The sequence below is a fragment of the Bos javanicus genome, chromosome 7, assembly GCF_032452875.1.
Source record: "Bos javanicus breed banteng chromosome 7, ARS-OSU_banteng_1.0, whole genome shotgun sequence".
NCBI classification, from domain to species: Eukaryota; Metazoa; Chordata; class Mammalia; order Artiodactyla; family Bovidae; genus Bos; species Bos javanicus.
Window position 1 is genome coordinate 98997467 of NC_083874.1, and position 18696 is coordinate 99016162.

Below are 18696 nucleotides of genomic sequence, written 5' to 3' on the forward strand. Positions count from 1 at the left end.
AGTCAAGGCTATGGTTTTTCCTGTGGTCATGCATGGATGTGAGAGTTGGACTGTGAAGAAGGCTGAGCGCCAAAGAATTGATGCTTTTGAACTGTGGTGTTGGAGAAGACTCTTGAGAGTCCCTTGGACTGCAAGGAGATCCAACCAGTCCATTCTAAAGGAGATCAGCCCTGGGATTTCTTTGGAAGGAATGATGCTAAAGCTGAAACTCCAGTACTTTGGCCACCTCATGGGAAGAGTTGACTCATTGGAAAAGACTCTGATGCTGGGAGGGATTGGGGGCAGGAGGAGAAGGGGACGCCAGAGGATGAGATGGCTGGATGGCATCACTGACTCGATGGACGTGAGTCTGAGTGAACTCCGGGAGTTGGTGATGGACAGGGAGGCCTGGCGTGCTGCGATTCATGGGGTTGCAAAGAGTTGGACAGGACTGAGCGACTGAACTGAACTGTCTATTCAATAAATAGCTCTTACTTCACTCTGTGTAACAGACTCTAGATTCATCCACCTCACTCCAACTGACTCAAATTCATTCCTTTTTATGGCTGAGTGATAGTCCATCATATGAATGTACCACAACCTCTTTATCCATTCATCTGTCAGTGAACATCTAGGTTTCTTCCACCCCCGACTATTGTAAATAAAGCTTCACTGAGCACTGGGGTACATGTGTCTTTTTGAATTATGGTTTTCTCAGAGTATATGCCCAGCAGTGGGATTGCTAGGTATATTAATGGAATGCATATTAATATTATGCAAATATATGGCATCTAGAAAAATGGTGCAGGGCAGGAAAAGAGATGCAGATAGAGAATGGACTTGTGGACACAGCAGAGGAAGGAGTGACTGAAAGTCTCTCAGTCGTGTCCGACTCTATGGGACTCCATGCACTGTAGCCTACCAGGCTCCTCTGTCCATGGGATTTTCCAGGCAAGGGTACTGGAGTGGGTAGCCATTCCCTTCTCCAGGGGATCTTTCAGACCCAGGGACTGAACCCAGGTCTCCTGCATTGCAGGCGATTCTTTACCAGCTGATCCAGCAGGGAAGCCCAAGAATACTGGAGTGGGAAGCCTATCCCTTCTCCATGGGATCTTCCCAACCGAGGAATCAAACCAGGGCTTCCTGCATTGCAGGTAGATTCTTTACCAGCTGAGCTACTAGGGAAACCCATAGGGTAGGAGAAATTGAGAGTAGCATTGATATATACACTACCAGTGTAAAGCAGACAGCTAGTGGGAAGATGCTGTATAACACAGGGAACTCAGCCTGGTGCTCTGTGATAACTTAGAGGCCTGGGAGAAGATAGATGTACATTTCTGGCTAATTCACTGTGTTGTATGGCAGAAACGAACACAGCATTGTATAGCAATCATCCTCCAACTAAAAATAAATAAATACATAAATTGTGCTACCTTTCTTATCTAATTCCACAACACTCTTGTAATGCAGATGCTTGTTGTGGAAAGTCATCAAAGAGCCAGGAAAGTCCCTAATCTGGCCCACAAGCTGCACTCGACCCCTGGAGGCTCATCGCACCCTCCTTTGTCCTTGGCATGTGCATTCCACTCACCTTGCTCATTCCCAGAAGCTGTCTCAAGGACACAGCCTTGAGATAACAGTGTGATGATGAAATGGTCTGGGCTGCATACATAACTGAACCCAGGTAAGACCTCTATGCAAACTCCAAGGTTCTGATGGGCAGGTGCAGAAACGTACTTGTTGTACAATAATTTATCTTGCTTATTAAACCTGCCACCTACCAATGTAGAGACATCTGCCCTCCATTTCTAAAATCTAATAGATCTAAGATCTATTTCTTAGATCTCTCCCTGCCCTTTGTATAAGGGGTCAGTCTCAGATTACAGACAGGAAGTTCTGGAGGAAACTGCAAATCAACAATGCAATGCAATTCAGTTCAGTTCAGCAGCTCTGTCATGTCAGACTCTTTGTGACACCATGGACTTTGCATTCCCTTCTCTTCCCAACCCAGGGATCAACCTGCATCTCCTGCACCTCCCGAATTGGCAGGCAGATTCTTTACCACTGAGCCACCTGGGAAGTATGTATACACACACACACACACACACACACACTCACACACACACTCACACACATACTCACACACACACACACACACACACACACACACTCACACACACACATATACATAATTTCTCAAGGGAGATCAGGTAAATTCTAACAGTTATTCTGATGTGATCATTAACAACAACAAAAAAAAGAAAATTGTATATATACATTGCTTTTTCAAACTTTAAGCTATAGACATGCAGCAAGAGCTATGATGTCACACTTGTGGAGAGTTGCTGCAGAGGCAGCTGTTATTTAGAAATCCGCCTAAACTTAATGTATCTCTTATAACTGTGAAACTCAAAATAGGAACATGCTGGGTGGTACTTTATCCCATGAATTGATCATTTCCTCCAGCAGCAGAAAATGTTCAATTATCTTCAAACTCCATCACTCATTTCTGCTAGATAGAACACTGTACTCAGAGCTGGATAAGGAATTAGATGTACAAACGATCTATTTGCATCAGCCCTTCTTAATCTAACGTGTGATTTCAGTCTCCTACAGTCTCTCTCTTAAGGTATTATTGACTTTCTCAAGGGCTGCCAATAGCAGGAGAAAAGCCCCTGTGGTCAACAAGTAAACCAAGTGTTCAAGAGTTCTTGGTACTCCAGTAGTTCTCCAAGCCCTTTGAGCTCATGAAAATCACTCTATCAAGACCCCAAGATACCTTTCTCTATCGAATCTTGGATACTGACTTCCAAATATAGCAAGGCAGAAACTCGGTGAATTCAGTCATATCTTGCTTTGCCAATGATAATAATCAGATATATACCTATAAATATTTAAAGAGGGTAGAAATAAAAAAATCCCACAGACTTTCTTTTTTTTTAATCTGCAGCACAATTGAATTTTAGAATCAATCTGCATCATTTCATTTTGCTTATTACTTATACTCTGGAAAAAATTAAATCTTAGGAATTAAAATATGTTTTTTAGATCTATAGTCACAAAAAGCTGAAATTAATTTATCTTAGTAATTTTTCATTCCTGATCTCTACAGATAACAAACCATACAGATTCTTTATGGTTTTTGGAAGCCTCTACTCATGTACCTCAGAATATTGCAAAAGTATATCCCACAGGGCCATTTATAAAAACACAGAATGACAAGTTAAGTTTGAGCCAGCAACTTAATGATGCAATTATTGAGATAAAAAACTTTGGGGGGAACATTCCTCAACTCAGGAGAGAGTACAATGGGTCTTGTGCTTATCTGAAGATTTTATTCTAAAACTGTTAGATGGTTCTTCTTAAAATAAAAATTAATATCATGATATTAATATGAGACCTCCATTCATCTTTTAATGGCAGTCATGATACAGTAGTGAAAGAGTATTGATTCAGTAGGACTCATATAACTGTAAATATATACAGCTAATAATTTAAATCATAGTTTGATAAAATGAAACAAAGATATTCAAAATCTCTCAGGATTAATTCAAGGAGAACTTTTCGTAGCTCTAAACAGTGAATATTATAAATTTACAAATTTCTACTCTAAAAAATGTAGAGGTTATTTCTTAAATATGATATGGATGAATTAAAATATGATAATGAGATAAACGAAGAACTCATGCTAACTAAAAGCAAGCAAAACCTTTGTGCAAAAGAAGATAAACCATTAATTTTGTCTATGATGTCTACCCCAACTCCTTATTATAATAATTATCATTTATTCATTTGGGCAGTCAAAACTAATTTACTGAGGATCAGCTCTGAGTTCTAAGCACTGGGAATATAGAGATATGTTTATGTGTTTCTGGAGCCCACAAGACATAAGGGTAAAAGACAAGCAAGCCATACATTATATGATATTTCATAAGTAGCTTAGCTATACTGTACAGAGGTACGGCCAAACCTCAGAGATTGATCATCATATTCCATCTGAAGCCATAATTAACATATAAAAACCTAATGGAAATATTGAAATGTATGATGAGCTACCTGCCTGGAAAGCAGAAACATAAGGAATTCATGTCTGCAGATTGGGACAAATGCTGTAATATAAGCAAACATAATTAAATAAAACAGAGAAACATAACTAGTTCCTCAGCTCCCATTTCACTTTGATTATTGTGTCCAGAATATTCAAAAAGCTGTAAAGGGGATAAAAAGCAGTACTTGATAGAGCTTGATACCCAAGAAGATAGTAGGCATTAAGAAAGGGACAGTTCAGTTCAGTCCTTCAGTTCGGTTCAGTTCAGTCGCTCAGTCGTGTCTGACTTTTTTGTGAACCCATGAATCGCAGCACCCCAGGCCTCCCGTCCATCACCAACTTCCGGAGTTCACTTAAACTAATGTCCATTGAGTCCATGCCATCCAGCCATCTCATCCTCTGCCGTTCCCTTCACCTCCTGCCCCCAATCCCTCCCAGCATCAGGGTCTTTTCCAGTGAGTCAACACTTCCCATAAGGTGGCCAAAGTATTGAGTTTCAGCTTTAGCATCAGTCCTTCCAATGAACACCCAAGACTGATGTCCTTTAGGATAGACTGGTTGGACCTCCTTGCGGTCCAAGGGACTCTCAAGAGTCTTCTCCAACACCACAGTTCAAAGGCATCAATTCTTCAGCACTCAGCTTTCTTCATAGTCCAACTTTCACATTCATACATGACTACTGGAAAAGCCATAGCCTTGACTAGATGGACCTTTGTTAGCAAAGTAATGTTTCTGCTTTTTAATATGCTATCTAGGTTGGTCATAACATTCCTTCCAAGAGGTAAGCATCTTTTAATTTCATGGCTGAAATCACCATCTGCAGTGATTTTGGATCCCAAAAAAATAAAGTCTGACACTGTTTCCACTGTTTCCCCATCTATTTCCCATGAAGTAATGGGACCAGATTCCATGATCTTAGTTTTCTGAATGTTGAGCTTTAAGCCAGCTTTTTCACTCTCCTCTTTCACTTTCATCAAGAGGCTTTTTAGTTCCTCTTCACTTTCTGCCATAAGGGTGGTGTCATCTGCATATCTGAAGTTATTGATATTTCTCCCAGCAATCTTGATTCCAGCTTGTGCTTCTTCCAGCCCAATGTTTCTCATGATGTTCTCTGCATATAAGTTAAATAGGCAGGGTGACAATATACAGCCTTGCTGCTACTGCTGCTGCTAAGTCGCTTCATTCGTGTCCGACTCTGTGCAACCCCATAGATGGAAACCCACCAGGCTCCTCCATCCCTGGGATTCTCCAGGCAAGAACACTGGAGTGGATTGCCATTTCCTTCCCCAATGCAGGAAAGTAGAAAGTGAAAATTGAAAGTGAAGTCGTTCAGTTGTCTTTTCCTATTTGGAACCAGTCTGTTATTTCATGTCTGTTCTAACTGTTGCTTCCTGACCTGCATACAGATTTCTCAAGAGGCAGGTCAGGTGGTCTGGTATTCCCATCTCTTTCAGAATCTTCCACAGTTTATTGTGATCTACAAATGGCAACCTACTCCAGTACTCTTGCCTGGAAAGTCCCATGGATGGAAGAGCCTGGTAGGCTACAGTCCATGGAGTGGCAAAGAGTTGGACACGACTGAGTGACTTCACCTCACCTTACACAGTCAAAGGCTTTGGCATAGTCAATAAAACAGAAATAGATGTTTTTCAGGAACTCTCTCATTTTTTTGATGATCCAGGGGATGTTGGCAATTTGATCTCTGGTTCTTCTGCCTTTTCTAAAACCAGTCCCTCAGTTGTGTCTAACTCTTGAGACCCCGTAGACTGCATCATGCCAGACCTCCCTGCCAATCATCACCAACTTCCAGAGTTTACTCAAACTCATGTACACTGAGTTGGTTATGCCATCCAACCATCTCATCCTCTGTCATCCTCTTCTCCTCTTGCCTTCAATCTTTCCCAGCATGAAGGTTTTTTCCATTGAGTCAGCTCTATGCATGAGGTAGCCAAAGTATTGGAGTTTCAACTTCAGCATCAGTCATTCCAATGAATATTCAGGACTGATTTCCCTTAGAAAGGACTGGTTGGATCTCCTTGCAGTCCAAGGTACTCTCAAGAGTCTTCTCCAACACCACAGTTCAAAAGTATCAATTCTTTGGCACTCAGCTTTCTTCATAGTCCAACTCTCACATCCATACATGACTACTGGAAAAAACATAGCCTCAATTAGACAGACCTTTGTTGGCAAAGTAATGTCTCTGCTTTTTAATATGCTGTCTAGGTTGCTCATAACTTTTATTCCAAGGAGTAAGCGTCTTTTAATTTCATGGCTGCAATCACCATCTGCAGTGATTTTGAAACCCAAGAAAATAAATTCTGCCACTGTTTCCCCTTGTATTTGCCATGAAGTGATGAGACCAGATACAATGATCTTAGTTTTCTGAATGTTGAGCTTTAATCCAAGTTTTTCACTCTCCTCTTTCACTTTCATCAGAGGCTTTTTAATTCTTCTTCGCTTTCTGCCATAAGGATGGTGTCATCTGCATATCTGAGGTTATTGATATTTCTCCCGATAATCTTGATTCCAGGCTGTGCTTCTTCCAGCCCAGCATTTCACATGATATATTCTGCATATAGTTGAATAAGCAGGGTGACAAAATACAAACTTGACATACTCCTTTCCTTATTTGGAACCACTGTGTTCTTCCATGTACAGTTCTATCTGTTGATTCTTGACCTGCATACAGATTTCTCAGGAGGCAGGTCAGGTGGTCTTGTATTCCCATCTCTTTATGAATTTTCCATAGTTTGTTGTGATCCACACAATCAAAGACTTTGGTATAGTCAATAAAGCAGAAGTAGATTTTTTTTTTTTTGAACTCTCTTGCTTTTTTGATGATAAAATGGATGTTGGCATTTTGATCTCTGGTTCCTCTGCCTTTTCTAAATCTGCTTGAACATCTGGAAGTTCTTGTTCAGGTACTGTTGAAGTCTGACTTCAAGAATTTTGAGCATTTCTTTGCTAGCATGTGAGATGAGTGTAATTCTGCAGTAGTTTGAGCATTCTTTGACATTCCCTTTGTTTGGGATTGGAATGACCGCTGAACTGTTCCAGTCCTGTGGCCATTGCTGAGTTTTCCAAATTTGCTGGCATACTGGGTGCAGCACTTTCACAGCATCATCTTTCAGGATTTGGAATAGCTCAACTGGAATTCCATCATCTCCACTAGCTTTGTTCATAGTGATGCTTCCTAAGGCCCACTCAACTTTGCATTCCAGGATGTCTGGCTCTAGGTGAGTGACCACACCATCATGGTTATCTGGATCATGAAGATCATTTTTGTACAGTTCTTCTGTTTATTCTTGCCCCCTGTTCTTAATATATTCTGCTTCTGTTAGGTCCACACCATTCCTGTCCTTTATTGTGCTCATCTTTGCATGAAATGTTCCCTTGGTATCTCTGATTTTCTTGAAGAGATCTCTAGTCTTTCCCATTCTATTGTTTTCCTCTATTTCTTTGCATTGATCACTGAGGAAGGCTTTCTTATCTCTCCTTGCTATTCTTTGGAACTCTGTATTCAAATAGGTATATCTTTCCTTTTCTCATTTGCCTTTAGCTTCTCTTCTTTTCAGTTATTTGTAAGGCCTCCTCAGACAACCATTTTCATTTTTTCATTTCTTTTTCTTCAGGATGGCATTGATCATGGCCTCCTGTACAATGTCATGAACCTCTGTCCATAGTTCTTCAGGCACTCTGTCTATCAGACCTAATCCCTTGAATCTATTTGTTACTTTCCACTGTATAATTGTAAGGGATTTGATTTAGGTCATACATGAATGGTCTAGTGGTTTTCCCTACTTTCTTCAATTTCAGTCTGAATTTGGCAATAAGGAATTCAGGATCTGAGCCACAGTCAGCTCCCTGTCTTATTTTTGCTGACTGTATAGAGCTCCTCCATCTTTACCTGCAAAGAATATAAATCAATCTGATATTGGTGTTGACCATCCGGTGATGTCCATGTGTAGAGTATTCTCTTGTGTTTTTGAAAGAGGGTGTTTGCTATGACCAATGTGTTCTCTTGACAAAACTCTGTTAGCATTTGACCTGCTTCGTTTTGTACTCCAAAGCCAAATTTGCCTGTTACTCCAGGTATTTCTTGACTTCCTACTTTTGCATCCCAGTCCTTTATAATGAAAAAGATATCTCTTTTTTGGGTGATAGTTCTAGAAGGTCTTGTAAGTTTCATAGAACTATACAACTTCAGCTTCTTCAGCATTACTAGTTGGGACACAGTCTTGTATTACTCTGGTATTGAATGGTGTGCCTTGGAAATGAACCAAGCTTATTCTGTCATTTTTGAGATTGCATCCAAGTACTGCTTTTCAGATTCTTTTGTTGACTATGATGGCTACTCCATTTCTTTTAAGGGATTCTTGCCCACAGTAGTAGATATAATGGTCACCTGCATTAAATTCACCCATACCAGTCCATTTTAGTTCAGTTCAGTTCAGTTCAGTTCAATTGATCAGTCATGTCCAACTTTTTTGCGAACCCATGAATCGCAGCACGCCAGGCCTCCCTGTCCATCACCAACTCATGGAGTTCACTCAAACTCATGTCCATCGAGTCAATGATGCCATCCAGCCATCTCATCCTCTGCCGTCCCCTTCACCTCCTGCCCCCAATCCCTCCCAGCATCAGGATCTTTTCCAATGAGTCAACTCTTCTCATGAGGTGGCCAAAGTATTGAGTTTCAGCTTCAGCATCAGTCCTTCCAATGAACACCCAGGACTGATCTCCTTTAGGATGGACTGGTTGGATCTCCTTGCAGTCTAAGGGACTCTTAAGAGTCTTCTCCAACACCACAGTTCAAAAGCATCAATTCTTCGGCACTCAGCTTGCTTCACAGTCTAACTCTCACATCCATACATGACCACTGGAAAAACCGTAGCCTTGCCTAGATGGACCATTGCTGGCAAAGTGATGTCTCTGCTTTTGAATATGCTATCTAGGTTGGTCACAACTTTCCTTCCAAGGAGTAAGCGTCTGTTAATCTCATGGCTGCAATCACCATCTGCAGTGATTTTGGAGCCCAAAAAAATAAAGTCTGACACTGTTTCCACTGTTTCCCCATCTATTTCCCATGAAGTGATGGGACCAGATTCCATGATCTTAGTTTTCTGAATGTTGAGCTTTAAGCCAACTTTTTCACTCTCCTTTTTCACTTTCATCAAGAGGCTTTTTAGTTCCTCTTCACTTTCTGCCATAAAGGTGGTGTCATCTGCATATCTGAGGTTATTGATATTTCTCCCAGCAATCTTGATTCCAGCTTGTGCTTTTTCCAATCCAGCGTTTCTCATGATGTACTCTGCATATAAGTTAAATAAGCAGGGTGACAATATACAGCCTAGAAATATTCCTTTTCCTATTTGGAACCAGTTTGTTGTTCCATATCCAGTTCTAACTGTGGATTCCTGACGTGCATATAGGTTTCTCAAGAGGCAGGTCAGGTGGTCTGGTATGCCCATCTCTTTCAGAATTTCCCACAGTTTATTGTGATCCACACAGTCAAAGGCTTTGGCATAGTCAATAAAGCAGAAATAGATGTTTTTCTGGAATTCTCTTGCTTTTTCCATGATCCAGCAGATGTTGGCAATTTGATCTCTGGTTCCTCTGCCTTTTCTAAAACCAGCTTGAACATCTGGAATTTCACAGTTCATGTATTGCTGAAGCCTGGCTTGGAGAATTTTGAATATTACTTGACTAGTGTGTGAGATGACTGCAATTTTACAGTAGTTTGAGCATTCCTTGGCATTGCCTTTCTTTGATATTGGAATGAAAACTGACCTTTTCCAGTCCTGTGGCCACTGCTGAGTTTTCCAAATTTGCTGGCAGATTAAGTGCAGCACTTTCACAGTATCCCTAAAATGTCAATGTTCACTCTTGCCATCTCCTATTTTACCACTTCCAATTTGCCTTGATACAATATTGTTCTTTACAACGTCAGACTTTACTTCCTCACAAGTCACATCCACAACTGGGTGTTGCTTTTACTTTGGCTCCATCTCTTTATTCTTTCTGGAGTTATTTCTCCACTGATCTCCAGTAGCATATTGGGCACCTACCGACCCGGGGAGTTCATCTTTCAGTGTCCTATCTTTTTGCCTTTTCATACTGTTCATGGGATTCTCAAGGCAAGGACACTGAAGTGGCTTGCCTTTCCCTTCTCCAGTGGACCACATTTTGTCAGAACTCTCCAACATGACCCATCTGTAATGTGTGCCCTACATGGCATGGCTCATAGTTTCATCAATTTAGAAAAGGCTGTGGTCCATGTGATCAGTTTGATCAGTTTTCTGTAATTCTAGCTTTCGTTCTGTCGGCCCTCTGATGGATAAGGATAAGAAGGTTATGGAAGCTTCCTGATGGGAGAGACTGAATGAGGGGGAAACTAGGTCTTGTTCTTATGGGTGGGGCCATGTTCAGTAAATCTTTAATCCACTTTTCTGTTGATGGGTGGGATTCCATCCCTCCCTATTATGTGACCTGAGGCCCAACTATGGTGGAAGATAACAGTGACCTCCTTCAAAAGGTCCCATGCATGCACTGCTGCCCTAAGTGCCTGAGACCTTGCAGCAGGCCACCACCGACCCACACTTCTGCTGGAGACTCCTGGACCCTCTTGGGCAAGTCTGGGTCAGCCTTCTGTGGGGTCACTGCTCCTTTCTCCTGGATCCTGGAGCACACAAGGTTTTGTCTGTGCCCTCCAAGAATCTGTTTCCCAGTCCCGTGTAAGTTCTGGCGGCTGTATGGTGTTGTTAATGGTGACCTCCTCCAAGACGGTTTATGCCGTACCCAGGTCTGCTCCACCCAGAGTACCAGCCCCTGTGGCAGTCCACTACTGACCCGTACCTCCACAGGAGATGCTCAGACACAGTTCTGGCTCAGTCTCTGTGGGCTCTCTGGGTCCTGGTGTACACAAGGTTTGTTTGAGTCCTCTGAGTGTCTCTGGTGTGTATGCGGTTTGATTCTAAACATGATTTCACCCCTCCTACCATCTTGCTGGGGCTTCTTTGCCCTTGGGTGTGGGGAATCTTTTTTAAGTGGAATCCAATATTCTCCTGTCAATGGTTGTTCAGAAGCAAGAGAGACACATGGATTTTAATACTTGGACTTGGGCATGTTACATTCCCATAGGACTGTTATATGTACAGATAAGATCCCTGAACTAATGACAATGAACTAATAGGGTAAGAGGGTGTAGAAGAGCTGAATGAAGACTGGGGAGGAAGGAAAACAATCCTGATTAAAACAAAGTATATCCTCCAAAATACAGAGAGATTTCCATTATTCTTAAGGAGAGTTATATAATGAATAATTTAAAATATTATTCTCTTTAGAAAGAGTTTGGGAAGCCAACATCATTTTATCTGTATATGGTCATGAAAAACTAATTTAGTTTTTCATTCCTTTACCTATTTACTTCTGCAATGTCTGTTGAAGGCTTTCCATATGCTCGCAAGAGGAAAGATTTGGAGTTGTCAAGAAACAAAAGTGTGATTCATGCAAAACACCATATTTGGGTTCAAGCAATCAACTGTAAGCATGCAATTTTCTAGTTGTGGAGGTGGAAGTGGACATACTAAGAAAGGAAAAAAAAAAGAGAGAGAGAGAGAGAGAAAGTTTCATAATGCTTGATTCCAAAAGGGCCACTGTTACATTGAAAAACATTCTTATTTTTATAGATACTTCAAGTGGTTGACATTTAGCCTAAAACAACAGTAAGAAATCTTCAGAGGGAGCATAACAACTCTTCAAAAAGGTAGAGGATTATCAAGTAAAAAAGTGAGTAAAAGCAGGATCTAGGGACTAACAAGCAAAAGGCTTATTTCATTCATTTATAATTGAGAAAAATGCATAATTCTTCACTAGACAATCCACACAGAAGCTAGAGACTAGTTATTGGTGATAGCTTGGTGATAATATGTTATACTTAAACCTAAAATTACAATATTCTGTTAAAGTTTTATGGTCCCTTATTAGTCCCATGTTTAGAAAGTTTTTTTGGAGGAACAATGACAGCTAATAGAATAACAAAGCTTTTATAGAAAGTATTCAGATTTATATAATCTTGAAAAAATATAATCAAGAGATCAATAATTTGCTATGATTTTCAAAATGGTTTATTCTGAGAACAAAAACTGGCTGTTCATATTTCCTATATGACAGTGGGTTCAAACAATATGGCAAATATTCTACTAGAGCAAACAAATAGACTTTTATTAATTTTTAAGTACTGGACAGACTTTAGAAAATGGTTGTGAAACTTTCATAATAGCAATTTTTTTATGATATATGAAGATGCTATACAACATCTTCCTTGGATGTTTTAGAGACTCACCTCACCATTCATGTTTCAGACAGTATCTAGTATGATATTTCCATTAATTCCTTTTCCATTTCTATGGCCTGAAAATTGCCTCATGTGTTATATAATAGTTTGTCTCCTATTGATTTTGGAATAGCTTCTCCATTATAAGTAATATCTTGCACAATTTAATTTTATGGTGGTGATTAGTGCTCTATTGGTTCTTTTCTATTAAATAAAGTCCCCTAACTTATTCTTTTGATATTAGTTACATTGGATTATTTCAACAAATTAAACATCTATATATTCATTTTAAGTGTCTTCTAATATACATCCAATGCTACTTTTGAGTCCTATTATTATGAATAATGTTACAGAATATAAGATAAACTCTTCTTATTATCAAATATCATAAAAATACCACTGAAAATATTTCTCTGTCTTCTTAATGTTATCTTTATTGAATCAAGTTGAAATCACTTAGAAATAAGATTTTTCTTTTAAAAATTACAAAATGGATTTTGCAGTAGCTCATTCTACAAAATGTACTATTCACTGAAACATTTTGTCTTGGTTTATTTTCATGAACTAGAAACATGTTTAATTCAACTGGATTTACTTAGCTTACCAAATAAGCATATAGAGCAGTTCAGGGATGATATGACAGCTTCGCAATGCAGGTTTTCATTTTCCTATTCAAATATCTTTAACTATAAGAAGTACAAATGCAAAAGCTGGTTTTGTCTTTTTGAAAGTGATTTCTAGAGCTCTAGCTAACAATTCCTGCTTATATCCCAATGTCAATTATACAGCACTAAGCAAGAAAAGTTGGGAGAACAGGAAACTTATCCAAACACACTTGCCCCCCACTCCAAATAGGTTGGCATTATTAAGGAAGAAGAAAATGAACATAATTTATGTAAATAATGATTTGCCATAGAATTGAAAGGACACAAATTTCAAGGAAAGAGAGTATGTGAAGATAGCATCTTACAAGATAGGCTAGAAGATTGTTCCCTTAGAAGAAAATTGTCTCTAATACTTATAGCCACTGTGTTCTAATTTTGTAATATTTTGTTCAATAAGAAACAAAGCCTTCACCCACTCACAGACTTAGAGAATGAACTTATGATGCCCAGGGGGGAAGGAGGCAGGGATTGACTATATCAGGAGTCTGGGACTGACATGTAAACTCTGTTATTTAATTAAAAATAGATAACCAACAGAGATCTACTATATAGAACAGGGACTTCTGCTCAATACTCTGTAATAACCTAAATGGGAAAAGAATTTGAAATAAAGAATATATACCTGAGTATGTATAACTGAATCCCTTTGCTGTATATCTGAAACTAACACATTGTTAACCAATTATACTCCAATATAAAATAAAGATTAAAAAATATAATAAAGAAGCAAAGGCATTCAGTCCATTCAACAAAAATAAAGTAAGCTCCATATTAAGGATTAAAAACTACTTCAGGAAAATTGCTTGAAAAATGTTCATTGATTGAGGTACAGTCCACCTTGCAAATGAAATGAATACTCAAAAAAAGAATGACGATATAATGCCCTTGCCCTCAACAAGTTCACCTTTGTGAAACAAGTGACAAGAGAACATACACAAATGATTACGGCACAGCGACATAAATACAAATAGAAGTGCCGATAACATTCCGTTGGAATTAAAATAACAATTTATTCTCACTGGCATGGGGGGAAGGTCAAATAAATTGAAGGTAATACAGAAATAAAGAAGAGGATTTTTCAAAGTGTGTCCAAGTTACAGAATATGGTTGGCAGAAACTATTCATTTTTTCTAACAGATGTATGTAGACAGGGTTTTATAAACTTTTTTAAAAGAAGCCTCAAGAGGGTAATTTTAAAAAAATGGATTTTATGTTCAGAGTTCATTGATCCATGAAATTGCTTAGTCTCTCATGTCCCAAGATTTAGACTGTCATAATTTGAAGAAATCTCTCAAAACCTATAGAATAATATGATAGTCTTCCCTCAATGAGATGATTTGAGCTGAAAACTGACAGGTGATTCAGGGGTTGTGAACAATGTTAATAAAATAAGTCAATTTTCACACTGAAAGACATAAAACCCTAAGTGCTATCAAGTGGACATATGAACTCTTTAGCTCATTTTTCATCTTGTGATATTTTATTATGTATACCCTACATTCCAAATCAACAGTTCAAATCAAAACCCATTATTAAATTCATTTAACTATTAATACATAGGAAGTATAAGAGTAAAATTCTTCACAGCACCTTGTGACTGGATTCAACCTCAGTGATTAAACAAAAGACTGTCATTTTATGAAAAAGGTTTTCTTCCAGTTATTTCCATATATAAGGTAACTTTAAAAAATGAATTAGTGAACTACAATTACCATTCTAAAAATATCCTCAGAGTTGCATGTTCAAGGTAAGTTCATCTGTATCATATTTTCGGTTCCACATATAAGTGATGTCATAAGGCGTCTGCCTTTCTCTTTCTGACTCACTTCACTTAGCATGATAATCTCTAGGTCCACCCACGACGCTGCAGATAGCATTATTTCCTTCTTTCTTGTGGCTGGGTAATATTCCATCTGAACAATATTCCATTACATGTATGTACCATATCTTCTTTATCGGTTCCTCTATTGATGGACATTGAGGTTGTTTCCATGTCTTGCAGATGGTGAACTGTGCTGCTGGGACAGAAGGGTGCAAGTATCTTTTCGACTTACAGCTTTGTCTGGGTGTATGCCAACAATTGGGGAGTGTAGGATCATACAGCAACTCTACCTTTAGTTTTTTGAGGAACCTCCATATCGTTTTCCACAGTGGTTGCACCAATTTACATTCTCACCAACAGCATAATATCCCTTTTCTTCACACCCTCTCCAGAATTTGTTATTTATAGACTTAAATTGTGGCCATTCTGACCATTGGGATGTGGTACTTCACTGTAGTATTAATTCATGCTTTTCTAATAAATAGCAATATTGAACATCATTTTATGTGAATGTTTCTATTAGGTTAGCTTGAATTTTTAGTTGAAAATGAACAAATAACTTTCATCATTGGGAAGGTTTCTTTTAATACTAATATCCACTGGATCATCGAAAAAACAAGAGAGTTCCGGAAAAACATCTATTTCTGCTTTATTGACTAAGCCAAAGCCTTTGACTGTGTGGAGCACAATAAACTGTGGAAAATTCTGAAAGAGATGGGCATACCAGACCACCCGACCTGCCTCTTGAGAAACCTATATGCAGTTCAGGAAGCAACCATTAGAAGTGGACATGGAACAACAGACTGGTTCCAAATAGGAAAAGGAATACGCCAAGGCTGTATATTGTCACCCTGCTTATTTAACTTACATGCAGAGTACATCATGAGAAATGCTGGGCTGGAGGAAGCACAAGCTGGAATCAACATTGCCAGGAGAAATATTAATAACCTCAGATATGTACTGGAGAAGGCGATGGCACCCCACTCCAGTACTCTTGCCTGGAAAATCCCATGGGTGGAGGAGCCTGGTAGGCTGCAATCCATGGGGTCACGAAGAGTCAGACACGACTAAAGTGACTTAACAGCAGCAGCAGCAGATATGCAGATGACACCACCATTATGGCAGAAAGTGAAGAAAAACTAAAGAACCTCTTAATGAAAGTGAAAGAGGAGAGTGAAAAAGTTGGCTTACAGCTCAACATTCAGGAAACTAAGATCACGGCATCCGGTCCCATCACTTCATGGCAGATAGATGGGGAGACAGTGGAAACAGTGGCTGACTTTATATTTCTGGGCTCTAAAATCACTGCAGATGGTGACTGCAGCCATGACATTAAAAGATGCTTACTCCTTGGAAGGAAAGTTATGACCAACCTAGACAACATATTACAAAGCAGAGACATTACTTTGGCAACAAAGGTTCGTCTAGTCAAGGCTATGGTTTTTCCAGTGGTCATGTATGGATGTGAGAGTTGGACTATAAAGAAAGCTGAGAGCCAAAGAATTGATGCTTTTGAACTGTGGTGTTGAAGAAGACTCTTCAGATTCCCTTGGACTGCAAGGAGGTCCAACCAGTCCATCCTAAAGGAGATCAGTCCTAGATATTCACTGGAAGGGCTGATGCTGAAGCTGAAACTCCAATACTTTGGCCACCTGATGCGAAGAGCTGAGTCATTGGAAAAGAGCCTGATGCTGGGAACAACTGAAGGCAGAAGGAGAAGGGGATGACAGAGGATGAGATGGTTGGGTGGCATCTCAGACTCAATGGACATGGGTTTGGGTGGACTCTGGGAGTTAGTCATGGACAGGGAGGCCTGGAGTGCTGCAGTTCATGGGTTTGCAAAGAGTCATACACAACTGAGTGACTGATCTGAACTGAACTGAACCTTCATCCATTTTATCTTTATTTAAAGATTTCATGTATTTAACCATTCTTACAAAGGTTCTGGAAAACTGAATATGGTTCTTTGTCTCTCTGGCTGCCCTTGTGCACCTAACCTCAACCCCATCTTCTTGAGCTTAAGAAACAGGGTATTCTATTTCATATACAAAAGAAAATAGGGGAGATACTTTAAAAAGCACCTTTCATTATTTTTGCACTGTACCCAAAAGAAATGGAACCAATCATCTTGCCTTTCATGAAGCTGGGAGTAGTTTTATAAGTTACCTACATATGCAATTTTTAAAAATGAATCTGCATCAATCTACTGGCTGTCACAATGCTCTTTGAATTTTAGCAGTAACTATTGTCACCACATTTTGAAAATATGACTTCAAATAACCAAACTAACAATTTTAAATGTCTATCTTAAGAAGGCTGCAAGACATCAGATCACTAATTTCTGACTCATGACAGCTAGGAAACAGTCCTAAACTCCCAGGTATAGAAACATCCTCTTGAACAAGTGACTTAAATTTTCTAACTCTCTGTTTGCTGTAAATTGGGCATGATTTTCATCTTGGGAGAGTGTTTTAAGAGCCAAATAAGATAGCAAATGTAAAGTATCATATTGACTTATTAATTAAATATTAAAATGTTACTCATTTTCTCTCCTGGCAGTTAAAACATAAGTTGTTCTATTTGCTAGGCATCATTATCAATCAGGAATTAGACATTAGCAAAAGTATGTAATTAATGATTTTAAGAAATCAACTATATATATCTTTTTTTTTTTTTGCAGAAAAGTAAAAGGTAGAATCTTAATGTTATATCGCTGAAAAGTAAGCAAATCTAAGAATCAGATGATGTCTACTGACTGTATGATTATACTTAGTCTCCCTCTGTTAGCTTTCTTAATTTCAAAAGTTAACACAATTTAGAATTCCACGGATGGTGTAGTCCATGGGGTTGCAAAGAGTCAGACACGACTGAGTGACTTTCACTTTCTTAAAGCTCTCTAAAAAGTATTTTCTTCAAAAAAAAAAAAAAAGAATCTGATGAAAAATAAAATAGAACTATGAATAGAGATGAAAGAAGACAAAACTCAAACTGATAGGAAAAATTACAATTAATAGTTTCAGATGTTATATGTAGTCATTAACTTTAGCTTCAGTAACTGGAATACAAAAGTAAGAAGTCAAGAAACACCTGGAAAAACAGGCAAATTTGGCCTTGGAATAAGGAATGAAGCAGGGCAAAGACTAATAGAGTTTTGCCAAGAAAATGCACTGGTCATAGCAAACATCCTCTTCCAACAACAAGAGAATACTCTACACATGGACATCACCAGATGGTCAACACCAAAATCAGATTGATTATATTCTTTGCAGCCAAAGATGGAGAAGCTCTATACAGTCAGCAAAAACAAGACCAGGAGCTGACTGTGGCTCAGATCATGAACTCCTTATTGCCAAATTCAGACTTAAATTGAAGAAAGTAGGGAAAACCAATAGACCATTTAGGTATGACCTAAATCAAATCCCTTATGATTATACAGTGGAAGTGAGAAATAGATTTAAGGGCCTAGATCTGATAGATAAAGTGCCTTATGAACTATGGAATGAGATTTGTGACATTGTACAGGAGACAGGGATCAAGACCATCCCCATGGAAAAGAAATGCAAAAAAGCAAAATGGCTGTCTGGGGAGACCTTACAAATAGCTGTGAAAAGAAGAGAAGCAAAAAGCAAAGGAGAAAGGGAAAGATATAAGCATCTGAATGCAGAGTTCCAAAGAATAGCAAGAAGAGATAAGAAAGCCTTCCTCAGTGATCAGTGCAAATAAATAGAGGAAAACAACAGAATGGGCAAGACTAGAGATCACTTCAAGAAAATTAGAGATACAAAGGGAACATTTCATGCAAGGATGGGCTCGATAAAGGACAAAAATGGTACGGACCTAACAGAAG

The 18696-nt window shown here is 38.9% G+C and overlaps 1 long non-coding RNA gene across 1 annotated transcript; it reads left to right on the top strand.

Annotated features, from left to right (window-relative positions):
• The first annotated feature begins 1192 nt into the window (after nucleotides 1–1192).
• Nucleotides 1193–15402, top strand: LOC133251706 (uncharacterized). Its single transcript, XR_009737747.1, has 4 exons — nucleotides 1193–1663; nucleotides 11474–11569; nucleotides 11716–11815; nucleotides 15030–15402. It is a non-coding gene; the product is annotated as an uncharacterized LOC133251706 (long non-coding RNA).
• The last annotated feature ends 3294 nt before the right edge of the window (nucleotides 15403–18696 follow it).